The sequence below is a fragment of the Numida meleagris genome, chromosome 3 (assembly GCF_002078875.1).
Source record: "Numida meleagris isolate 19003 breed g44 Domestic line chromosome 3, NumMel1.0, whole genome shotgun sequence".
NCBI classification, from domain to species: domain Eukaryota; kingdom Metazoa; phylum Chordata; class Aves; order Galliformes; family Numididae; genus Numida; species Numida meleagris.
Window position 1 is genome coordinate 6871930 of NC_034411.1, and position 24849 is coordinate 6896778.

Genomic DNA, 24849 nt, shown 5'->3' on the forward strand with positions numbered 1-24849 from the left:
ACCTTTGTTTCCCTGACCGGTGGCTGTGCCCCGAGCCCTGAACCCGCCGTCCCAGGGCGCCAGGCGAGCTCGGACCTGAATTCACCGGCACTACCAGCAGCAGCACTGGCTGGTGAAAAGCCGCCTTTATTTCCCTGCTCACCCTCACGTTAAAGCAAGCCACTTCCCACCGCCCAGCCTTCCCCCACCGCTAAGCCCTGCAGGCTGCGAGGCAATTTGGTAAAGCAGGCCAGCTACTGCCAAGGGGCAAATCACCAATAAAATGAAGGTAGCTTTGGTTTGGGGCTCTTTGCTTTGGTTGGCATCTTGATTTCAAGCCGATGGGGGAGTTTGGGATAATTTCACGTTAGTCAGAGTTAAAACTCCGGCTGCCCGGTCGCGGTGCTATTTTAACCCAAGTTTCTATCTTTCCCACACTTCTCCCTTTTAGCACAGACATGCTTTCAGCTGACAAGTCCTCCCTCAATACAGCATTTTATTCCTGTCCTTTCATTTGTCCTCCTTTTCCCAGAAAGTGCTCTGGGACACAACATCTGTCCTTCCCCCCTCCTTTAACTTTCTTAAATATATATCATTTTCAGCTGGCCCAGAATCCAGGTCCCCTTGTTGCCTCACTTCTTGCTTGCCTATGCCTACCTTTAAAAGCTTTGTAAAACAAAGATAAAGGAAAGAAAATGATGATGGTGTAGGTGTCTGAGCCAGGCTTGGCACAGAGAAAAACAACTAAAAAATTGCTGTATAACTTGAAGTCAACTTTTTGCACTATGAAACGATGCAGCTGTGACTTGACCCATTCTGCAGCGATCTTGCTCATTTTTAAATGCTGCCTACCGGAATCACTCAAAACTTTTGCTTCACTCTGCGTGCGCAAACAGGAGTGAATCCCTTAACAAATGCTAAAAAGATTTGCATATTTACAGCTGGGAGCTGCTCCTTTAACTCCTTTGAAATGCAGACACATGCAGTCCCCCGCATTGCTCCCAAAGCCAGCAGGGCTGCGTTCTCTACCACTTGCACAGAGCCTAGTTCCAGACCTGGATAAGAGCTGATGCAAGCGTAGTTTATACCACTCCAGAGCCGACTGATTGATTCAGGAATAAGCATATCTAAATCTTAACTTTCTCATGCTGCACAGCCCAAAGTTTTGCACAGATCAGGGAGTGAATCTTTTCATTAACAACACTTTTTCTACATTCACGGAGCCAAGAACGGAGTAAATGAGTATGCATACACACATGCACATTATGGTTTATATTCCCCCCCTCTTTTCCTTCAACTAATTAGAAAAATTTATTTTAAAGCATGCCTGTCCCGGGCTTCAGCACCATACCTCAGCAAGAGTGATAGGCCAGCGCCGCTCAGGGTAGGTTTATGAACTGACAACACTTGCAGTGACACAGGAGAATGTAACCTAGGCTGGTTTTAAACCACTGATTGTCAGATCGCATGTTCAATATGTCATATGGAGTACACTTCATTAAGGACTGAATTACTGTACTTGTAACATGAGCTAAATTAAAGTCAATGTCAGGCTGCATAAATCACTAATTTTAAAGAATCACTAAGTGCAATGAAACAGTCATCATCACCCTTTGCCCTAAAATAACCCAAAAATCTGGGCTTCATTTTTCTACGTTGAAGGGATGATAGATAGGAAATTTTTGTTCTTTGCCAGGGCTCCCAATTTTACTGTCAGAAACTATTGAACTTTTAAGGAAAAGCAACGGCCCGGTAGCACCTCTCATCAGAAGGTGAGTGTCAAGGTGCTGGGAATTGAGAGCTCACAAGAAGAGACAGCACACAGAGCATCCTTCAGGCTCATAGGAGTCCTCTGCTGCACTGACGGTGGAAATTTGGGATCCTGCCAGCTTAAGGCAGGACACAGTAAGGGACAATCCTGGGAACGCTTGCAGTCACCCAGGGCAGTTCTCCTTGGGTCAACCCTGGTGACACAACTCAAGTCAATGGGGTATCACAGGATTTAGGCAGACAGCTTTCCCACAGAGGAGTTTTTCTACGACCAGATATGGAAAAAAAAAAACTCTGTGAAAAGGGAGGGGCTGGTAGGAAAACAAGCACCACTGCCCCATCCATAAAAATTCAGGACATAGCACTCTCAGAGCTGTTCACTCCCGTCAGTGCAGCTCCCTTGGTGAACGTATGGCTTTGGCTTCAGGCCAGGCTGAGAATGGACTGAAGCCCCCAAATCCAGGCTGAAATTCCAGGGAAGGCACTAGCTGGGTTTGAACTGTGGAAGACATTTCCAGATGACAATGGGTGGCAGAAAATTAGTGAGAGGTCCAATGCTTCACAGCTGTTGCCCAAGTCAGGAAAGCGTCTCTGGAGTGCAAGAGAATACACTGGTGTAAGACTGGTGAGCGCAAGCAAAGAATTAGGCTCTAAACTGCTTCCTCATATTTATTCCAGCTCTTTGAACAGTGGATTAACTTATGTTAAAAAAGTAAACTAAATTTACATACTAAAAGTAAATAGGACTAGTCTGTTCTTTTCAATAGATCTTTCATGTGTTTTAACTTGAGAGGAAGATGAGAAGTGAAACAGCGAAGGGGCGTTTTCTTCTGGTCTGCTTGCCATCTGGATCTCTCTAGGCCCTGGCATCTGCAGGATAGGAAGGGAAAAAAAAAATCAAAGTATTCCTGGAAGGAAGATGAGGCTGCTACCTAGTAGACAAATGGGAGGGAGAAACCCAGAATTGAAGAGAAGGGAGAAGGAGAAATGTGAAACTCATTTATTTAGCCTTCTAGTGCAGATTTCTTAGCATGCCCCTTAACTTTCTGTGATCTCTTTGTTTTCTCGAGTATGATGATTTTCATGCCTTCTATTCTTTTTTCCTCACATTTTAGTTTGATGTTCATTCTCCACAAGCTTCCTGCATATGTCAGCATGAAACAATAGGCTCTCATTACACTTGGCTTCTTTCATCTCCTTCAGACACTGACCTACATTTGTTCTGTTTTTGTCAGCATGGAAACATTTTCCCAGATCAGTTTGTTAAAAAAATAATAATAATAATAATAAATTGCATGTTGTATGTTACCAACAGTGTTCCGTAGCTTGAGATATTTACTCCAGAGGGTCTTGCAAAATAATTTCAATTAAATTTTAAAAATCAATTGGTACTAAAAGCGCCTGGAAAACCATACTTGAGCAGCCATCTACCCACGTGCTGTCGCTGCAGAATTAGCCAAAAAAATGCATGTATCTCTGGCGTGATGGGTTTGAGACCACACCACATGCAGATAATGACATAGCCCATGACAAACTCCAAGCAAGCTGCTTCTCCTCCATAGCTGCACATCTTCCTTTCACACTGGTTGGCTGCTCATGTTCTGGACTGGTAATATAGAGCTCTTTGGTCGTTCTTACATCTCCATTGGACAATCTGGCAGATTTTCCCAAGGAAGCGGCAGTGGGTTGGCTCTGATCTGCCTGGCCCAGCACAGGAGGGGGTGGTCTGTGGTGAGAGGTTGGGAGACATCCCCTGCCTGGTGCCTAGGGGAATCCCAGTGACACTGGTGCGCACTAGATCCAGCCTGGGACAATTTGTCCAAAACAGCTATGCTCCTAGACTCGTACATTCATGACTCAGGGGACCTCACAGTTCACAGTACCTATGATTTAACCCTTGACTTGTGGAGCAGTGAGTCACCTATGCAGCAGAGACAGAAACAGGATCAAGGTACCTTTCCCATCATCCCTGGGTATCCCAAGCCTCTTTGGCCGACAAAGTGTAAAACCTCCACAAGAAAATGAAGACAAAATATGAACAGTTGCACAAAAGCCATGGTCAGATCATACCAACCACACACTTTGCTACACTACCATGCAAAACAGCAGATGCAGCAGGTTTCATCCTGCCGCTTTCAAACTGCAACCGAAATAAATACAGTGCTGATGCACAAACCTAGAATTTTGGTAATGCGGTTTGGCAATGGAATCCTGACAAATCCATCATCTGGAAACATGTCACGTTTGACCTCACTTTTGTAAACCAGGGGCTAGGCATACTTCAGCCCATCCTAGTTTGTGGGAATGCTTCTCGTGTAAGTATCACGCTGCTCTCCTGAAAACAATTTTAAAAATGCTATTTTTGTGGATTTTTTTGTCCATTGCTCCAAGAAAAAGGCACGCTGAATATTTATAGAAGGCCAGAGCAGCTACAGCTCTTGGCTGCCTCAGCTGTGCGTAGGCATGGGCACGGCTGAAAAACACCAAGCAGAATTTGTCTGCCCAACTGCTCAGTTTCAGGACCACACAGTTCGGCATGTTTGGCAAACTAACCGTGTCTCACTAAGATGCATCAGGGCTGCGCTGTTGATCAAAGCCAGGATGAAATCTGGTAGCAGATGGGCCCAACCACTCTTGCCACATGGCGTATTCACACTGCCCTCAACATGACTAGTCTGCACCTGACCACCACTGAAATGCAGCTCCCCTGTATGAATAGAGACATGATCAGATGCCACAAAGTTGCTCACAGAGTGGGCTTGTGTTGTGCACCTGATGACATTTTTTGCAACCAGGAACACCAGGTAGAAAGCTGAAAATAACCAGAAAAACCCTGCCAGCCCATGAGCTCCAAGCACAGATCTGAGGACCCCTGTGGGAAAAAAATGCAGTAAGAATGGGACTGAAACAACACAAGCACCCCGGGTTTGTGTTGCTGACCCAAAAGAGCATCGCTTCACAAGCACTGAAGCACCAGCCTCTGATGCAGGGAGCACCCCAGGCAAGAAGGCCATAGCAGTCCCACCATGTCACATGCACTTGTGTGCTTCCTTGGGATGGGAGCGAACAGCCACACAGTACGGTTATGACCCCCATAGCCATCTATCACTCTAAGATGGAGTAACCTCAGGAAAGATTTCTCAATTAATTCATCATCATAGCAAGCTTGGTAAGTGGGTGCTTAGAAAAAAAATTCCGCTTTGATTACAGAATGCACTTCAGGAGTCATATTCTGATATTTCCTAATTTCAGTTCCTATTAAACGCTGCCTGAAAAGTCACCATTTAAACTTTCCAGCTCCAGTCAAAAATATATTCTTTGGAGAGATTTCAACTCTTTCCTCTTAAGTGCACAGAAAGATGACATACTTACCCATGAATGATGGTAGGCCAAAAGGGTCTTTACATTCTAAATCACCGGACATATCAAATAAAGTTTTAATACTAACTTAGGTGGAATATGAAATATAGAGTGCCTTGTTCCTCTCTGCAAAGGCTTCACACTACCAGCCAGGAGCCATGAAGCAACTTCAACAGCCAAATCTGGGATTTTCCTTACATAGGAAGATCTCATATGCAGTATGAAGTCTGCCCTTGAAGAACACTTGCCTCCCTGAGATACCACTTACACAGCCTCACGCACACAAAGTCACACATGCTATTGAATGCACATGGGAAATGGCACACAGGAACACTTCTGGCACACTAGAAGAGACAGGTATTTTGGAAAACACTTTCAAATGAATCTCCAAAAAGCAGTAGACCTCTGACGTACACTCTCCTCTCTATAGCGATGATAAACATTAAATCATTATCTGAAGACTTACTTTTCTTAATTCAAATTTCCACCTTTGAACTCAAATGGGAGAAAGATTGGGTCCCAATGAGGACCTTCCTCTGGCTTGTCTCCACGTACAACAGATTTAGTGTCTCAGCCAGAAACCACAACTCTCAATGCTATTGCCCCACACTGAGCTCCTGACAAGTACTGTAGACTTTTTATAACTGATTAGGAGATTATTTTGGCTGGCCTTGCACTTGCATAGGTGACTCCTAATGAATGCTTAGTGCTTTGGTATATGATGCCAGCTACAAGCTCTTTATTAGCATTTATTGGTATTAGGTAACGTTTAGAATTGACGGGACAAATCGTTCCTAACCCCAAAGGACTCTTGCAAGCTTTGTAAAATATTTATGTAGAGGAACCACTGTACTGAAGTTCACAATGACGTCTTTCCTTGTGCCAAGCAGGTGAAAGGCAGCAGGCAAACACCTCAACGCATATACATCCTACGTTAAAATGGTTTGTAAAAATAAACCCAAGTAAGTAATGACAACTTGATGGGCTTCAACCAGAGGAAACGACATGGCTGTTGAGAAATGTGCCGTGAGGTTAGAAGACCGCTGCAGCCATGCCAAGGTGGTGTTCACCAGAGGGAGGCTGGCTGTACACGATCAAGGAGTAGACGCAAACAGTTGCAGCAGCAAGAAGCACCGCAGCCACATGAACAAATTCCCATCTAGAATGAACGGATAGTTGCTCTTGGTGACTAGCTCTGCTGGAATAGTTTCCGTGCTTTTTGGACACCGCCTTGCTAAGAAGGCCTTTATAACCCATCAAAGGCTTCAGTGGGTGACCCAGCCTTGTGAGGGGAAGGAAACAAGGAGCACGCCTGCAGGGATTGCATAAGTGCAATTTTGCTCCAGATAAGGACATAAGAATTAGCACGTTCAGCTGAATCCCTCAGCAACACCTGAGATGTAAACCCCCATTTCTATTAATAGTCGCTCTGGACCTGTCTCTTCCATCTTTCATTTTTCTCTTCTTATCCTCCTGTCTAATAAAGGTCAGACTCGCTCAGCCATCAGAAAATCTCTGCTTGCAACTCAAGCTAAGACACCAGGCCAGGTATGAGTGATACAATGGAACAAGATTTACATGTGCTGAGCATCTGGTCTGATTTCTTTAAAGCCCACATGTAGTGGAAATGCTAAATCACAGCCTGAACCAGTGATTGAGCACCCAGTGGAAAGGCAGGGCCAATCCAGGGCAGCTCAGGTGCATGCAGTGCACCTGAGTGACAGGAAGGGGTGGATCCTGGCTCCACGCCCTCCCAGACCTCATTTAAGGGCTGGCAGTGGGGGTGAGGGTATTTTGCTGGAGACCCCTGTCTACTGGAGGCCTTCTGAAGGTAAGCAATTTTTCTTTGTTTGTGTCTGTGTCCACAGCTGCTGCATTTGGGCTTGTTCTCATTTGCTGTAGCCTAGGATTGTGCCATCCTGCTCTTATTGCTGTACTTTCCATCACATTATAGCATTACAGCATTGCACCATAACAAGTAGAAATATTGCAAACTGCTTTTCCAGCAAGTGAGCTGTAAGCATCAGAAACAGCATTTTCTTATCTTTTGCTCTCTTTTATTTTCTCCCCTCTGCCTTCTCTATTTGTGTATATTTGTGTTGGTTTTATTATTATTCATCTTAAGAACAGGATTGGACTTTAACAATAAAGCTTCAGAGCTGCTACCTAGAACTAGCTCCTTCCACAACAGGGTCATTTAATACTCACTGAAAGAGTGACAAGCAGGAGATTTTTCTTTTTTCTCCTGTAAAGGACTCCACAGCTAAAGCAGTGTAAAGGAAAAAAGAGCAAAGGAGAGACAGGCTGCAGTTCTAACATTTGAACTGCGGTATTCTGTTTCTTCTTACCTTAAAAAATCATGTGCTGCACATCCATCTGTGCAGAGATTTCCCAGCCTCAGCATTCCAATCTTACGGTTCTGCGCCCACCCAGTAGAGCCTGTGCAATCCAGTCAGTGCCAAGCTCCCCACCAGGCATCTAAAAAAAGGGGTAGAGGGAGAGCTGTATTATTCCTCCTACTCATTCTTCTGCTGTAAATGGCTAAAATATCTTAAATCATCTCTGCAAGGACCATCCGGCACATGCTGGCAGAGCCTCAACCCACCATCTCATCATCCCTTTCCAGGATTGAGGAAGAAGAGGCAAATAACATACTTCCACAGGCAGAAACATCTCTTTGAGCAGAGCCACAAGTGAAAACCACACTCTTCCCGAGTGATTCTGCTGCATCTCAAACTGAATGCAGAGCAGCAAGGTCTTCCATTTCTATGCCATTATCCAAGAAGTTGGATTAAAGAAAAAAAGACACAAAGAACAGGCCAGCCCAGACCTCAGGGGCCAGTCCCTCAGCTGGTGCAAATTAGTCAAGCTCCCTCAATACAATTAGAGTCATTGGCTCTGACTGAAAAGCTACTGTAGAGAAATGGAAGACTCAGAGTCAATATCAGGGTCCAGATTTTAAATCCCCCCTCCTAGCCGGACTTCCAGATGGTACCAATCTCCTTGGACAACTCAGAAAACATAGCCAGATTTCTCAAGACATCTATTTTTTTGATGCATCGGATGGTGGTAAAGCACAGGGAAGAACCTGACATCTCTCATTTCAAGCAAGTGGATGAAGAAAAAAGAGCAAGGCATTTCGCTATTGTTGTGGCTTCCAGATGGTGACCAACGTTAAACAAGTATCTAATTAGAATTAGTGGGCTCTTGTCATCAGCCCTTTCCTCTCTCCTCTTCTGTGATAAAGGTATCAGAAGAAAATCGCCAAAGCTCATGAAAAGTCTGACAATCTTCATAAATATATCTTTGTATGCAAAGCTTTAAGAGGAAGCACAACTTAGGACCCACGAAAGAGAAAAAAAGTCCATCACCAGAACAAGACATCTGCATGTTTTTCCAAGTGTTTCACTGGGTCTGAGTAGGTTTATTTTTCCTGTGGTGCTGTGAGTGTGGTGCTGACTGTCTTGCAGTAATAGACCAGCAAGGGCAACTGCCAGAGTGTCATAATGAGATGGGGGAATGGGTCCACAGAGCAAGGGAGCTCATCCATCTTCAGCTGAAAACTCCCTTCAAGATCAACCCCTTCTGCAACTCTCAGCATTGTAACTTATCCAAACGCCCTTTCCTTCTAACAGATAAGACCACACAGGATCTAACCTGTGTATCACATTATCTTGACAAAAGCCAGTGCCAAATGCTTTGGAAGATGATGCAGACAAACAAACAGGAAAAGCCTCTGTGATGGGCAGATAGAGGATAATCTAATCTCTCCCAGGCAACTCTTCACCTTCACCCATAAACTCAACTCCCTTTAACCTGCTTTACTCCAGTTCAGTGCCTGCTCTTTCAAGAGATATGACCTTGTAGGCATCATGCAAAACAATGGATGTAGCACCTGGACATCTCCTGTAGTGGATAGAAATGCCCTGAAGATGTCTGATGCTCAGCTTACAAAGGTGGGAATTGCTCCTAAGTCACTTAAAAAACGTTTAATTTCTGCCAGCAAGAAAAATAATCCATTAAGATGAGCTTCCTTCAGTACCCCTGCAATTGTGTCTGAGCACCTGCCATATATCCAGCCCTAAGACTCTCTTGAAAAACTCAGTGCAGTGACACTTGTATCCTCATGACAGTCTCTAGAGTCAGGAGGATCAAAGCCGTAGCACAAAGCCCCCAGTCCCACCTTTACAAGGGTTGTGCAGAGTCCTCTTCTCTCTTTGGATAAACCTCACAGCTATGTTTTGTAGTGGAGCACAAACCTATTTACATACTTGAAAACACGTTGGGAGGTCGTTTCCTGACAAAACAAAGACAGTTGTAGGCATATTTGCTGTCTGCATTTCCGCATGTTAAGAAAAATTTTGATTACAAGTGGTAATTAATTGATCACATACAGAGAGCGTGCTTTGGAATTGCTGTGAATGAAATTGCATTGAAAACATCCTAACAAGGACATCCTCAAACATTTGAAAACAGGCAGAGCTGCAAAATGAATGCTGAATGTCATTCAAAGCTGATAATAACCATAATTCAATGCCAGTAAACAAATAAACAAAACCTTTTGGGCTAACAATTACTGAAAGAGTTTTAAATTGCTGATTACTATCGTAATATCTGTAATGGAGAACAGCTGAATTTCTGCATGCCATGAAGGGCCTGCTGAAGTCGTAAGGAACATTTTGTACATAATGATTTACCTTCCTTTGTGGTGCAGAATGAAATCAAAACTATACGTCCGTACCTACTGGGAATCATAAGAGCAAGGGTCTATCAATGTCATGAAGTTTATTTTCCTAAGTAGCCAAGGGATAAGCCCATGTTTCTCTATGTCATCTTTCTGAAGCACTTACAGGTCAGTTCACATTAACATAATGGAAAATTCCCTAAGGTAAATAGAAACAAACAGCAAAAGTAAAATTAAATTGGAACAAAGAAACTCCCAGAGGTAACACAAGAACAAACAGAGACAACACTGGGCAACTAGGCAACCGAAGCAACTGCTTTAAATGCCAACAGCTTCCCTGAGCTCTCCTCTAAGAGCTGGGGGATGTTTATGCTCCTCATACATGGGAGTGCCTGGCTCGTAGTTCTCCTCTGCCTCAAATGGGAGCTCCTACCTCTGGGAAAGGGAGTGCACCTGGGGGAGCAGCTGTGGGATGTAGGAGGCACAGACCATGTCAGGGCTTGCTTGGGGCAGCAAAATCCCGGAGCTTGTGGGAAGGGCTCTTGGTTAGCCGCCTCCCTGAGCAGCTTAGGGCACTAAGAGCCTAGATTCCTTCCCCTGAGAAAAGAGGGAAGACAAAGAGATGGCCACCTAAGCTCAGTCCCTTGCTCATAAGTGACTGCATTGCAGTGGCTTAAGGCTGTGTTTGCATGCTTAGCTCTGGCAAGAGTGCAAGACAGAACACATGTGCTGTGTATCAGGGTCAAGGCTGCAGGCAAAGGGATCGCTGATTGCCTGCAACTCCCTTGGGCCCAGTGCCCAGCTACTCAGAGAGAAGCACTTAGACCTGCCCTACCACAGTCACCAAGTTTTGCTTCATCTACACTGCTATCCAGCACAGTGTTTCCCAGGTCACACTCTCAGGGAGAGATGGAGAGGTTACAGAATGAAATCAAGTCACATCTTCACTTTCTCAGAGCTATTCTGTCCAGCAGGATTTCTGTAGAGGCAGGAAAATGACACCTATGGAAAGACTTTAACCAGTCCTCTATTTTCTCCATTTTGCTTTGCAGCAATTCTTGTTGAGGAGATCAGCTATAACTGAGGACTCTATTTAAAAATATAATAATACATTTAAAAAAAGGAAAAGAAGCCAATCCAACATCACAGTAGGATAAACTAATAGTGGGCTTAAACTAGGTATTTCCAGATCATCTGGGCTTAATGAATGTCACCTGATGGTAATTAAGGAATTAAGTGTAGCTAAGGTTTTGGAGAAGAGGATAGGGGAGGATGTTTCTGTTCTCTTCCAAAGAAGTGGGTAACTCTAAAACAGTGTTTTAACCTGCTAGGAAAAAAAAATCTGAAAGAAATAATAGTCTGAAAACAACATAGAAGACACAAGAAAATAAGGACTAGTCAGCATACAGCTTTACCAAGAACAGACATTATAAATCTCATTAAAATTTCCTTAAATACGATACATGTATGTGCTAAGTATGATATGACTTCAGCAGTCAGTTGATTGTGAAATTCTCATAACCAAATCAGTAAAACATGGTCTTGATAGAACTATTCTGGTCTAAGAGTAGAAGGATTTCTTAAAACTGTTCCCAGAAAGGTATTCTCTAGAAATAATCTTAGTCACAATGGAAGTAAGTGGCAAACCATTCTCCAGGCTTGGTCCCTGTCCTGGCTGCTATTTCCATGAGAGCTCTGGCTAATGGGGTATCATAGGTTTCTTAAATTTACAGGGGGTATCAGGCTTGCAGGTAGGATAGGATTAAAATTTAAAAACTGGAGAAACTGTGTGTGGAAGATACAAGATTCAGAGAGGACAAATGAGAGGCTCTGCGCTTCAGCAAGGATGACCAGTTGCACTGAGGACAGGATAGGAAGACTCTAGGACTCCTTTCTTCCAGAGGAAACCTCCAGTTTTAACCCTGCTCTCTCACAAGAAGACTCTGAAATCCCTGTTGGTTAGGGTATCTTGGACAAGGTTTCTTTTCCATAGTAACAGGACATCAAGTGAGTAAAATCAAGCCAAAGAACTCCCCAACTCTTCACTCCCAAGGATGCGAGGAAAATCATCACAGAATCATAGAATGGTTTGAGTTGGAAGGGATCTTGGAGATCATCTAGTTCCAAACCCCTGCTATCAGCAAAGACATCTTCCACTAGATCAGGCTGCCCTGGGCCCCATTTAACCTGGCCTTGAACACCTCCAAGGATGGGGCACCCACAGCTTCTCTGGGCAGCCTGTGCCAGTGCCTTGCCACCCTCCTAGAAAAGACTTTCGTCCTGATATCTAACGTAAATCTCTTCTGTCATGTTTGTTACCCTCTCTTTAAACATTAAAGACATTACTCCTTGTCCTATCACCACGCTTCCTGATAAAATGTTTCTCTACTCTTTAGTCCTACATTAGCTCTGTTAATGTACTTCTTGAAAAGAAAAAAAACATCACTTAAACCCTTCCTGGTATTTTTTTTTTAACCACCTGGCTGAACCCAAAGACCTGCTGTGTTCTCCCTGTGTCAGCAGGGCTCTGAAACCTATCTGAGCTGGCATTCAGCAGGGTCATTCTCCTCCTCTCTCTTCCTTTCCGAAGAGTGCAGGAAGAGCTTTGCTGCTCACCAGGAATGATGTCTTATCGCTGCTCCTTGGAATTCCAATGTGTATTTATTATGTGTGTGCAAAAGCTGGATTCTGCTTGGCTGGGGCCTGCAGGCTCGGTGCTTGCTGGTGGATGGAGACATACTCCAGTCCCTCTGGGTAGGTTTTCTTTGTAGAGCAGGCAAGAGGTAGACTTGTGGCAAACAACATTACCCGTAAGTAATTTTCCCTTACTTTATATAAGCAAATGCCTTTGATATACAACAATCCCCAATGTGTTCAGGTTACATGCTTATTTTAAGATCTTTTGTTTACTTTATGATCTTCATAGGTCATTGACATCCCATTTAGCTCTAGTGACCCTGTTTATACAATTGCAATATACATTAAAAAGCGTTCCTTTGGATAACATTAACATTCTTGATCTTAATCCATCACATGGGCTAACAATAGCTCCAGCTCAGATGTGTACGTAACTGTTAAAAGCTTTAATGTAGAATCCAATACACATATCGAGTGGGAGAGGCCTGATCAAACAGATTGGCTTTCTTTTTTCCATTCTAAGTGGTAGAGGATCCAGAACTATGTAAACTCTTGCGAAATGCACTGGAGGATCCCTCCAGCCAGCATTCAGAACAATTACGTTCCCTTGAACATGGGGCTTTTTTCTCCCCCCCCACGTAATGCTGTGGATGAAGCACTCAACCACAACCACCTCCAGGAGATGCAGTCCCTGTTTGCTCGCTGAAAACCCAAGTCAGTGCCAGCCTGGCACTGAACAAGCTGCCCTGGCAGAGGAGAAAACTTTGCCTGAAGGCTGCCATTTCCCACGTCTGATTGGCCAGCAGCACCTCCTGGCAAGTTCACTGGGAACTAGGCTACCCATTACATGTTTCTTAACTCCTCTTCTGTTTCTCCACTCCTGACTACTCTATCCCATATCTGTGGTGGGGAGAGATGGAAGGACCCTATGGGATGTGAGATTTGAACATGGCCTTGGCTTCCCCTAGGGTTGTGACATCTGAAAGACCAAAAATGTCTCCACCTCCTGCAGAGTGCTGTGGCTGCCTCCACCAAATGGGTGCTCAGTGAACAGAGATCATTGATATGTGTGCAGTAGCTCCTATAGAAATCAGCAGGACTATAGGAAAATCAGCCAGGTTGCCTTAAAACCACCCAGAAAACAAACATCTTAATGCTGAGGCAGCAGTGTCAAGTCACAAAGCTGAGAAAGCCTGTGAGAAAGGAGATTCAGATGCTTTTTGTTTTACTGGCCCCAGTGATAATACAACAGATCAACACACTGTGGGATGAGGACAAAATGCATTAAAAGTTCTGCTCTTTTTCCCAGTGTTTGGATCTGGCTGAGTTTAGAGAACTGGATTCCAAGTAGGGCCTTGCATGCCAACCTTTAGACCCTTCTAGATTTATGGCTGGGCCAGGAGTAGCTGCAGAGGTGAAGGACTGGACAAGTGGTCTCTATAGGTCTCCTCTAGCGTCCCTTGTTGCAATGCTGTTTTTGCAGTAGCTCAGATCATCTGGGAAATATCCACCTTGCAAATGTGATGGAAGTCACAAACTGTGGCTGTAACAAGGATGAGATGGCTCTTTTTTTTGCCTTTCTTTTCCTCCATAGGTTCAAAAGACGACACTTTGGCAGACACATTAATGTCTTTTGGGCTCAGCCCATATTTCCCAGGAGACTGGGTTCAATTGCAGGGTAAAAGAAAAAAAGTAATAAGGAAAGATCTGACCCAGTTGCCATGACACACCAAAGGCAGGACAAACACGCCAAAGAGAACGTCACATGAGAAGAAAAGAGAGCAGCAGAGAGAGGTGTGTGACACGTCCATGGGTCAGATGGTCACTGCTACAGCTCCAACACCTTTAAGCTATGTCAGCTGTCCCACTGCCAGATCCTCTGTCATGTTGTGTATTAATGGGGAATAGGAATGGGATTTGGGAAAGTCGGGCTGATGACTGATGGCAGGAACTAGGCTGCAGAGGGAGACTGCCACCACTCCCACCCAGCCATGAGCAGCTCCCCAGAACAGGAGACCCATGGCATGAAGCCAAAGGGTAGCTGATATCACTCCTGAGGAGGCCTTTGCTTTTTTCCTTTAAGTATAGGTAATTTTGCATCCTGAGCACTGCGCTCAGAGCCATGCAAACTCCAGTGCTGTGAACACTTCAGGCATGGAGATTCTTCTCCTTATGAAAGAGCAGTTGTTTTCTTTCTATCTTATTTGTTCATTTGGGGTTCTGGATATGAACAAAAGCTTGGTTCGAATTGCCCAGCATTAAAGTCTGACTAAAATAAAACCTCTAACTCAAATAAAATATATCCATTCCTTCAGATAGACAGCAGACAGCATGTGCGTTATCCCAGAGCAAACTGGAACCCACATTTCAACAAGAGTGAGCTGCCCTGAATTTGTGTACAGGATTTTTTGTGGCCAATGGTACATGAAGCAGTGACAGTGCTAAAACCTCCAGTTCCTCCCTTGAAAGGCTAGGTTCCCATTGGAGATGCTCCAGATGTGGATGTGCCATTCCAGCACAAGATGTGGGCATTGGCGTGTATTTCAGGAGCTACGTCGATGTTCCTGTGGGAATCAAGGATGGGGGCACGGCGTGGGGAGAGCTGTTGAGGCCCCCAGTTTCACTTCAGAAATGAAAAGTGTCACCAAGGTTGGTCTGGCATTCATGGAGATGTTCAGATTTTAAGCAAACAGAGAGCAGGGGCAACCTCTGCGGGATGGGAAATGAACCTGCCACTCCTGCTTTGCCAAAACCACATTTTAAAACCTTTCTATAAACCAGTCTCATGGAGCTCTCTTCAACACCTTCGAGCTGCCTGAACCACGATATTATTTAAGATTCTCCCCCTCCTTCTTTTTTTTTTTTTTGGGCAATTGCCACCAAGCAAAATAAACAATCTGATGCTGAAAGGCTTCCCCCACTTCACACGAGAAAGGAAGAGCAGCAAATCACTGCGGCGTCTGGCTCTGAACTCCCTGGTAAGCTCTGGGGCATTTTTACTGACAGCACTTTCTCAAGGAAGGTGTGAACAGCAGTGGAAGAGCTCCTTATAAATCTGGAGAGTCCACCCCCTCCACGAGCCGAGCTCTCCAAAACACCGGTGCCTATTTCCAGCCGCGTGACTCGGCAGCTATTGACTAAATCCGCTGCGGCTGAAGAAATGAGGACACTTTTGAAGCCAGCGAATGTTCCTCAAGATGTTTTCCTTCCTGCTAGCGCACACGGCCGGTGAGACAAAGCAAGATGAAAAGAAAGAGCAGCACAGCGGTTTTTGGCGAGGGTTTCAGACATTTATACTGGAATGCAATCATTTGTGCTTCCATCCTGGCTTCTCCTTCTGCTCGCTGCTACAGGGAACAGCATTCGGATGGCACTGCACTCTGCTGCCATAATGATGAAGATGTCACTAATTTACCATTTAGACTTCACTGCCTATAAAACAGGAGGAGGAAATGGGCTGCGAGTATGATAAGGAGCAAACTCCGGCTGGAACACAAATACACTTGAAAACTGGGAGGGAAAAGGGGAAATTAAAAATGATCGGTTAACAGCATCTCTCCAGCAGCCAGCATTGTGGTGAATGTGTAGGATGGTCCCAGGGTCACTAGCTGCTGACCCCCAGGATGCTGGCCATGTTGGACATCTCTGTGGTATTTCCGTGCTTTGCAAGTAGTACTTTGCCATCGTGGGCTTTTTCACAGGTCTGTCCATTTTTTTGCTACTGAGACCCTCTAACACTTCTGAGGTTCAGGAAATTATTGTAGCCCTGTATTTAAATCTTACCCTGGGCTTAAAACCCTGATTGAATAGTGGCACCTTCCTATATCTGGCATTTCAGAGTATGAAGATAGCCTTGTTGGGACAAGAAAGAAACGCATGAGAAACAGATTCCCACCGCAACCTATTCGGTAGTATCTCCCGATAAGAGGGAGGGGAGGAAGGAGAGAAGGCTCAGCCCCCAGGTCTCACTCAGGCCAAGCCTCAAGCTCAAAGATATCAGGGTGTTGTTTTCAAGTCTGCTTATATGGAGGAAACGGTCACATCAGAAAAGACCAAAAAAGCCATATCTCTCAGCCAGTGCTCACCTGGAAGGCAGGAGATTTGGATGAAAATGGAGCTGAGACACAGAGGGCTGAGATGAACTGCAAGGGGATGCTGACTTCAAGCCTCCAGCGCCCACCTGCCTCCTGCTCCCTCCCCATGTAAAGCCAGAGGCAGCTTTGGGGAGCTGGCCAGCACTGCAGTGTTAGGGGTAGGGTGCACAGGGTGGGAGGCCCTACCCTCTATCCCATCTTGGATGTTCTCTCCAAACACAAAGCACCTTTGTGAAACCTCCAGAGTGTTTCCTGAAGCTCCCCAGAACCTGCCAAATTTCCTACATATTTTCCAGGGATCCCAAATTCACTCAGGCTGCTCTTGGTCCAGGAGTGTGAAATCTTATTTTCCAGCTCTTTGCTCAAATTTAATGAGCCGTCTCCTGCATAACCTCCCTTGGAGAATGTTTTGAAGCACCATGTACTTCCTTCCCCCTCTTCAACCAACGCTGTCAGTCTCTGGCATGAACCCCAACACCTATCTTCCCAAACTCTCTTGCCGGTATTCGGTACCACGACTCAGATATAGACTATGTTGGCTTTCTCTTCAGAGGAAGAGCCTCCAAGAGAGGTCAGAAGTGCAGCAAAGGGCACCTACCCTGCTGCTTCTTTGGGAGCAATCCCAGCTTAATGTGAGCTGCTGCTCGTGTTGAAGGGCCTCCGGGAGCCTCAACGACTCTGCCCCTAAAGTAATGCTCCATTTTCCCCCTAACTACTACTGACTGATTAAATGAACCTCAGCATACAGCAGGTCTTCGCTGCTGTTGTTATTTTCTGTGTTACTGTTTTTTGGATAAGACATACTTAGGGAAAACACTAGAGATCTCAATTAAGCAGCTGGGTGACTTATAAATATATATTTATGTTTGAAGCCTAAGTGGCCATTGGCTTCCCTACTGTTTTACTTAGCTAACAAAACAACTCTATCAAAGTAAGTATTATTCCAAAACCCAACTTCCTGTGCAGAATGCTCCCATGTGCTCCATCAGTCTGCTTCTCTGATGAACTACATCGTTTCTTATAAACTGTCCATGGCCCATAAATTTCCAAGCATAAAGGCTATTACTGTGCTGTGCAAATCTGCTGAGAATTTTATCCTTATAACTTCATTTCATTCGGTTGCAAATGAGTTTGGTAAGAAAGTTAATCTGCAAACTTTTATTTTTTTTCCCCCTCCTCGTCGGCTTCCAGGGTTATTTTGATTAGTGACACTCACTTGATTTAGTCCTGAGGTGGGTTTTGTTTTGACTGAGTTCAGTGCAGCAGCCTCTGCCTCAAATTAGCTTCCTTACACTCAGGAAAAAACATCTCCAGTGTTCCCTTCCCCAAAATCTTAAAATTAGAATAAATGACAGATGAAAGCAGATCCGTGTTTGGTTGTGGGCCACCTAGTAACAAATACTGCAAAGCAAGCACGTTTTGTGAGCCAAATAGAAGGCCCATAGGTATACTCTATTAAAAATGCTTTTTTGTTGTTCCGTCCCGAGCCACAGGGCAGTGGGAAACTGAGGATTTCTTTTGTGTGTGCATGCAGATGGAAACCTCTTATTCGTGTTTTGCTTGTTTTAGCTCTCACAACTGCCTGTTTACTTGAGGACTCCTGTTCTCACGTGGAGCAGACAAATCTTTGAACAAATTGCAGTCAAAAAATGACTGGATTTACCACTGGGTGCAGCACGAGGCTTGTGCTTCCCCTGGCTTGATTCCAATTTACGTAACAATACAAATTAGACTTGCTCAAGGCCATTGGAGAGGTAGGGGGAAAAAAAGATGAAATAAGCCATAACTCTCACGGCTTTCTTCCTCTAAGTCCCAAGAGCAGTCAATCGCAAGCAATAAGGAAAAATAATGGGAATAGGGACATTCTGATATCTTGATTCTGGAGACTTCTTGACTACCTTGTACTAATTTGATTATGCTCAATTTAAGGGGATTTTATTGACAGATACCCCAGGAAATACGACTTGGAAACACTGTGCTACCTTGGGATATCACCAAACATTTGACATCGGGGAACTGAAACAAAAACAGATGTTTTAGGGAATAAGCAGCTTGAATATATCACTCATAAACCAATTAAAAGTTTCTGCAGCAAGCTGACATTTCCCATGAAGCAAGCAATGGGAGTAAAGGCAAATCAGTTGGCTGCAAGCTACGGAGAAATTCCCAGCCACAGCCTTTATTTTTATTCATTTTTACTGCTTTGAAAAGGATGCTTGGCTTAAAAAAAAAAAAAAAAAAAGTGATAAGTAAGCAATCTCACCTCGTCACTCCCTAACCTAGAATCTGTCTTTTCCCCTTCACACTTCCATTCTTTGCTCATTAAGAAAACAGAGAGATCTTCCCACTGTTGTTAGGCTGTTTGGCAGAGACTCTCTGCAATCTAATGTCTGAGTACACTCCAAACCCAGGCATGGAAATTGTTTCTGTTTGTTTCAGGTGTTCAATTGAAAATTGTCTGCAGGTTCTGGAGTGTAGGGGGGAAATGAAGAGTCGGGAGGTTTATTTTCTTATTTTCAGCTTTTGAAAATTTCATTCTTTATCGCTTTTTTTCCCCCCAGGATACCTTTTTTTTTTTCCCTTTTGCAGACCCAAGCGAAAACATTTAAGCACGTGCTTAACTTTAAGCATTAAAAAGTCAATGGGATTTAAGCATGTGTTTAAAGGCAAACATATGCTTCAGAGCTATGCTGAATAGGAATGGTTTATTGAATCAAGGCTATAGACAGGTTAATAAAATGGGTTAATATATGCAATCTGGAAACAAAAATTAAGCAACGTGTTTCTAGAATATTAGCATTATAAACGCTGCCTCATTCTAGCTCAATTCCCCAAATTACCGCTGGATTCGTAACGCCCTTGACACTGTCTATCTCTCGTTTCTTGAAGAAATGCAGATGATTGTATCAGATTATAATCAGCTGGCTAACACACAGCTCCACGCCGATGATTTTATCCAGAGCAATTCTGAACGATGTGATCTTACTTCAAAAGGAGCTTGTCCGCTAAAATTCATTTACAAAAAAACAAACCTTCCAAATCTTTCCGCAGCCGCGTGTCTGTAATTCCCTCTGTATAAATACCCCTGTGATGTGAATAAGGCGTAAAAGACGTTGTGCTGTTCTCCAGTATTTACTCTGGAACTGGATCCACACAGGCGCTTGCTCTGTGACAAAAAGTACGAGTTTGTGCTCTCAGAGATTTCGTTTCAATAGACCCTCAAATCCACGGCAAATATTTAAGCCAAGAGCAATAACGTGGTGTCATACACTCGCAGTGCAGAGCAGTAACGCTCCGCGTTTTGACATCTGCCCAGACAGATGTTTAGAACGGAGCTCCTCGGATCCTTTCTTCTTCATTATTTATTTATTTATTTAAAGTTGGATGGAAAAAATCTGGGAATCATCTTTTATATCGAAGCTACTTAGTACAATTTAACTGTCAACAGTTTAATTCATTCAAATGTAGACTCACTGTGGAAGCCAACAGCTTGCCTTAAGCCTTCCACCAAAATACGGGGAGGAAAAAAAAGAGAGCCTCCCAAAATTCAGCCAGCAAAACCCCGGCCCCGTGGGGGATATAGCCACGTTTACGGGACACACGCAGAGAGATGCTTTAAAAATCACACAATCTACTGGCAAAATTATCTCCTCATGGGCAACCTCAGCACTGATGCCTCGTAGATATTTTGCCACTATTCTCTCCTTCCGAAGGACAGTGCTGATTCTTCATCCATTTTCCAGTAACGCTGCTGATAAACACCAACACGTAGGTGTGTTTAAAGCGGTTGCAGAGCAATCTTTTTATTACCCCCCATACCTTGTGATTTCTGGGTTTTAGATTCATGTTGAAACATGCACATTACCCCATGCTGACTGCCAAATTCATTATAACGTAGATCGTGTTTTAGTGATACTCCTTTGAACGAAGTTAGCTTGATTTTTAAGTGCTCGCTGGTTAGCTTATTTATTATGAAGATCTGTCAGGCAGCACAGTTAAGTTAATCAGTAACCAATAAAAGATTTAAGTTCAGAGATATAAACCGCTTGATTTATTACTCACAAAGGTTTTTGGCTCCTCAACAGGAACTCACGAAAACATGTTGTTACGGTTACTTTGGAAACCGATACCTTTTTATACCCTACTAATAGAGAGGAATCTGAGAGGGGGAACCTATGGTTCCCAGTTACACGGACAGCGTTTTCCACACTAATATGGCCACAGCGCAACTCGGCTTGTTCAGGAGCCCCAGTAAGGACTCGGGGATCTATTTCACCCTTCACATCAGCAGCTCCATCTCGCCCTGCGCCTTGTCGCTTCCTTGTTTATAATTTCTGCAATCTTCAACAAGAATCAATCTGACCGCACTGTTTTCAAAGCAAAGGTGCCATCCGAAGGGTACTTACAGCAGCAGTGTTGCATTACAATCTTCTCCATTATGTAAATCCCAAAGAAGAAAATCGCAGTGTCAAATACAGTTAAAATTGAACGTAAACTATCCCGCTGTAATTTTTTTTTATCCTACTGAGCACGTCACCCAATCTCACTCCACAGCTGCTCTGGTGAATGTTAAGCAAGTTTTTCCCCTACCCACGGTCTGTGAGCTGAGCACACAGCCTAATGTCAGCACAGGCGCTGTGCAGAGTTTTCCAAAGGCCAGCATTGTTTTGGTTCAGAGTGACCAAGACAAGTTTTCAAAAGCTACTTGGGCACCAAAGCCCCAGCTGATATGTATTGGAGGTGTTCAGCCTGAAATTACGCTTTGGTTTTAAGATCTCACTGTGCTTTAGGCCCAGTTACAGTCAAGCATGATCAAAACTGGACCTCGAGCATCTCTGCCCATCTTCTGTGCACCACGTAGGGATGTCTCAACACCACCCAAAAACACTCAGCTTTCCTCCTAAGAGACAAGATCCACCTCCCCAGCCATTCAGACACAAGTAGTTCTGTGTCGGCCCAAACTGTTCATCAGACTCACGCTGAGGTTCATACCATTACACCAGCAAAAGCACCAGCTCTCCCCCAGCCCCTGCGAGGCTCCAGCCGCTGCTTTTGACCCCGCACATACACAAAGCAGCTCACAGTGGCCCCACACGTATAGATTATCAGATAAATGATGGCCGAATGTGAAGTGCGGGGTCAAACGCGCTCTCCATCAGGGTGTTGTGATGACATCACCATAAACCCGGAGGGCAAAGCTGTTGGTTTATGATGTCACCAGCAGGCTCCTCTGGGTTGCTGCCATGGTTCACAGTCATTATTTTCCATCCACAGGCGGTATGTGGCTGAGCCTACCCCCTGACTTCCTCCAGCAGCTTTTTGGGGGGTCAAAATGCACCCCTTGGGAAGCGACCAAGGAGGTTCATCAGCTGCAGCTTCTCCCACGCGTCCCACCAGCTGTGAGTCACCCATTCCCCTTTGCTCCCTGCATCCCAGAAGGGCTCTGGTCCACATCGGCTCTCTTTTCATGTGTATATATAACATTTTTTTGCATATATATGCACACATATTGCATACATATAGCATATATCCAGCGTATTTTACACACGCGCGTATATTTAATAACAAAATCTGCATCTGTATTCCATCTCTAAATGCATGTTGTGTATCCATGTAACCTACTCGCAGCCGGTGCTTGCTGAAGAGCAGGCTCACCGCAAGAGCTGGGAAGAGACCCAGCAGGAGGGCAGAGGATATGGCCACCTCCCATACAGGCTGGATGCTCGCTCCTTATCCTTTTTTATTCTTTTGCAGAGGAGGAACAGCTACAAAGGGCTCGTTAACCCCCACCATCACCACAGCGGGCAGCAGCCACAAGCCACTGATCTCCGAAAGCCGCTGGATTTCCTGTGCGCAAAGACCGCTGCCTACCTGCTATGGGGCAAACCACTGCTTTCCATCAGCCCTGAGGCAGAAGATACAGCGAGGACACAGAACCGGCAGGGAAAAGGCTGGAAGATGGAACCTCCACTTGTCCCCACCGCAGATGTAAAGCTGGGGATCGCGCTCCTGCTCGCGTTTATTTCGGAGACAGGCAGGAAAGTGCATCATCTGGTGGCTCTGGCACAGCCAGAGCAGCACACCACAGCTGGATAGCTGATCTGTGCCTCTCGCCTCGCTGAGAGGCCTACCACATGCTACGAAATGCTTTAATGTCCCTTTAACATGCCGTATAAATAATTTCCGTATCCATTCAGCCGTGCTCACATGTGGTCCTTTGAAAGAGTTAAGTAAAAATTACAGTACCAATATATCTTTGAGATGAAACAATGACATTTATAGGTCATTGTAATCCATGCATTAATTAATTTTATTCCCAGCCTTTCATATGATCCATATGATGCCTTCTCGGTGCTAAATTTGGCCTATGGGGCTCTGTTTTAGCAAAAAGTTTGAAAACTACGTTTGGAGGGAGCTTTAGTCACTGAAAATCTGAGAGTTGCAGGGGAGGGTGAGTAAATAAACCTACATTCCCATAGCAGCCGACTGCATCCTTTCTGGGTTTGCAAAACGCTTCCGAGAGGGAAGGAGCACGGTGCCCTGACGTCCAGCCAGGGAAGTGCCCATGTGCAAACACCTCTGGGGGTCACCACAGCAATCAGGTGGAAGAAGGCGAGGGAGGATCCCACCTCCCTCCTTCCGACATGTGGGCCATGTCCATCTCCAGCCACATCCCCCGTGCCCCTCGGTGCCAACCAGAGACAGCTCTCCCTGGGATTCTCTATCTGTGCACTCCACGGCGCAAGCACGAGGAGGAAGAGGCCTTTTAATTGGCAGCGATTAAGTGTTTTGCCATTTAAGGGTTTATTCTATTAGTGATATGAGAGCCCTGATGTGATAATCTCCAATTATCAGTAAGGGAACGGAATGCATAAATCCCACTATGCAACAACAACAGTAAATTAATACGTTGGTTTTTCCTTCACACATGTAAGTTCCAAGTCCTGCTGCAGAGGGAGAGGTGCAGAGGGGACCTTTGGTCAGCTTATCCCAATCACTCCAAAAGCATTTGAAGCTTCTCTGCTTGCATAAAGCACAGCCTGGTAAGCCAAGGGCCTTAGAAAATGGATAGCAAAGCCACAGCCCCCTCCCATGCCAAGGCAGCAGCAGCACGGAGCTGTGCTGAAGGAGGATTATCAGAGAAGTGCTTCCTTCTGAAGCCGTGTTTCTGCATCCCATCGTGAGCCAGTTTGTCTTACAGCAGGACATGCGTAGCACAGGTCGCAGCTGGAGCATCTCCAATACGTCAAGCTACATGAAGATGGATCTAAATCCAACACGACCCAACAGGTGACATGGCTGTAAGGGGGTCTGACCCCGGCGGCCCTTCCTACTCCTCGTGGTGCAGGAAGCAGGCATGGGGTGCACACTGCTGATAAGGAGCAGGAGAGGAACAGCTCGGCTGGAGAACGAGTCTCAATATTTTCCATGTGTCTGCCGGATTTCCCTTGCAAATTTTGCAGCATCCACCCCACCTAAGAGATTTCATATTCCGTTAGCCTCTCACAAGTATCCGCACACACAACCCAACACCACCAGCAAGAGAAGCTGGATGATTGGAAGGCTGCTTGCCAAGCTAGAAATGCAAGGAGTCAGACCCTCAGTTAATAGAGACAGGCTTCAAAGCCAGTAGAGCTGTGCCAGCAGATCCCATCCAGGGAGAGGTGGAGAGGGGTGAGAAGGAAGAAGTCTCCCTCCTGCTGCCCACCGTGCTGCAAATGTCCCACCCGCTGGGCGAGGAGAGCAGGGCTGCCACCAAACACCTCCAGGAGCACAACAGCACTTCCATCGTAACTTCCAAAACCAAAATGGGACAAAGCCTTGCTCCCAAGAGCTACCTCCGGGAGAGGCACTGTCATCCTCGGTGAGATGTGCTGGCAAAACACAGGGCTGCTCGGTGTTCCTCCTTGGTTTCAGAATTACTGCCTTATATTCCTACTTTCTTAACAAATTACTCCATTGACACTACAAAGCGAAGGACTGAGAGTGAAGGATAACACACCAGAGAGCCCCTAGGCTGCTACTTTGGATTATAAGTGTCTAATTTCAGTAATCTAAAGCAAATTCAGCTTTCTCAAAGGCTGCAGTCCAACTATATAAACCTCAGGCCCAGCAAGCATGACCATGTGCCATGCAGGAGCAGCACATCAGCAGGGAAACAACAGCTCCATTCAACACCTTCCAAAACCTTTTCTCCCCTTGCTATATGGTTGATACTGACTGTCTTTGATAGGTGTGTGGTGGGAGGGTACGTAGCTCAAGTGACTGGGCAAAAGACAAGCTCTGGGGCTGAAGGAGCCTTCTCCATAAGGATGGTTTTTCAGC

At 45.1% G+C, this 24849-nt stretch overlaps 2 long non-coding RNA genes across 6 annotated transcripts in view; one reads left to right on the plus strand and one right to left on the minus strand.

Annotated features, from left to right (window-relative positions):
• LOC110395581 overlaps positions 1 to 12794 on the minus strand; it is a 49101-nt gene extending 36307 nt beyond the window's left edge. For 2 of the 5 annotated variants that reach the window (XR_002436473.1, XR_002436470.1), the window contains exons 1-2: positions 12410 to 12794; positions 7458 to 7587 (exon numbers count right to left, since the gene is read on the minus strand). This is a non-coding gene — a long non-coding RNA (uncharacterized LOC110395581). Of the gene's footprint in view, positions 1 to 7457; positions 7588 to 9292; positions 9377 to 12409 lie in introns of those variants that run through there. The other 3 variants (XR_002436483.1, XR_002436477.1, XR_002436475.1) reach the window with 2 other exon arrangements.
• On the plus strand, positions 6870 to 10434 carry LOC110395584. Its single transcript, XR_002436498.1, has 2 exons — positions 6870 to 6940; positions 7679 to 10434. It is a non-coding gene; the product is annotated as an uncharacterized LOC110395584 (long non-coding RNA).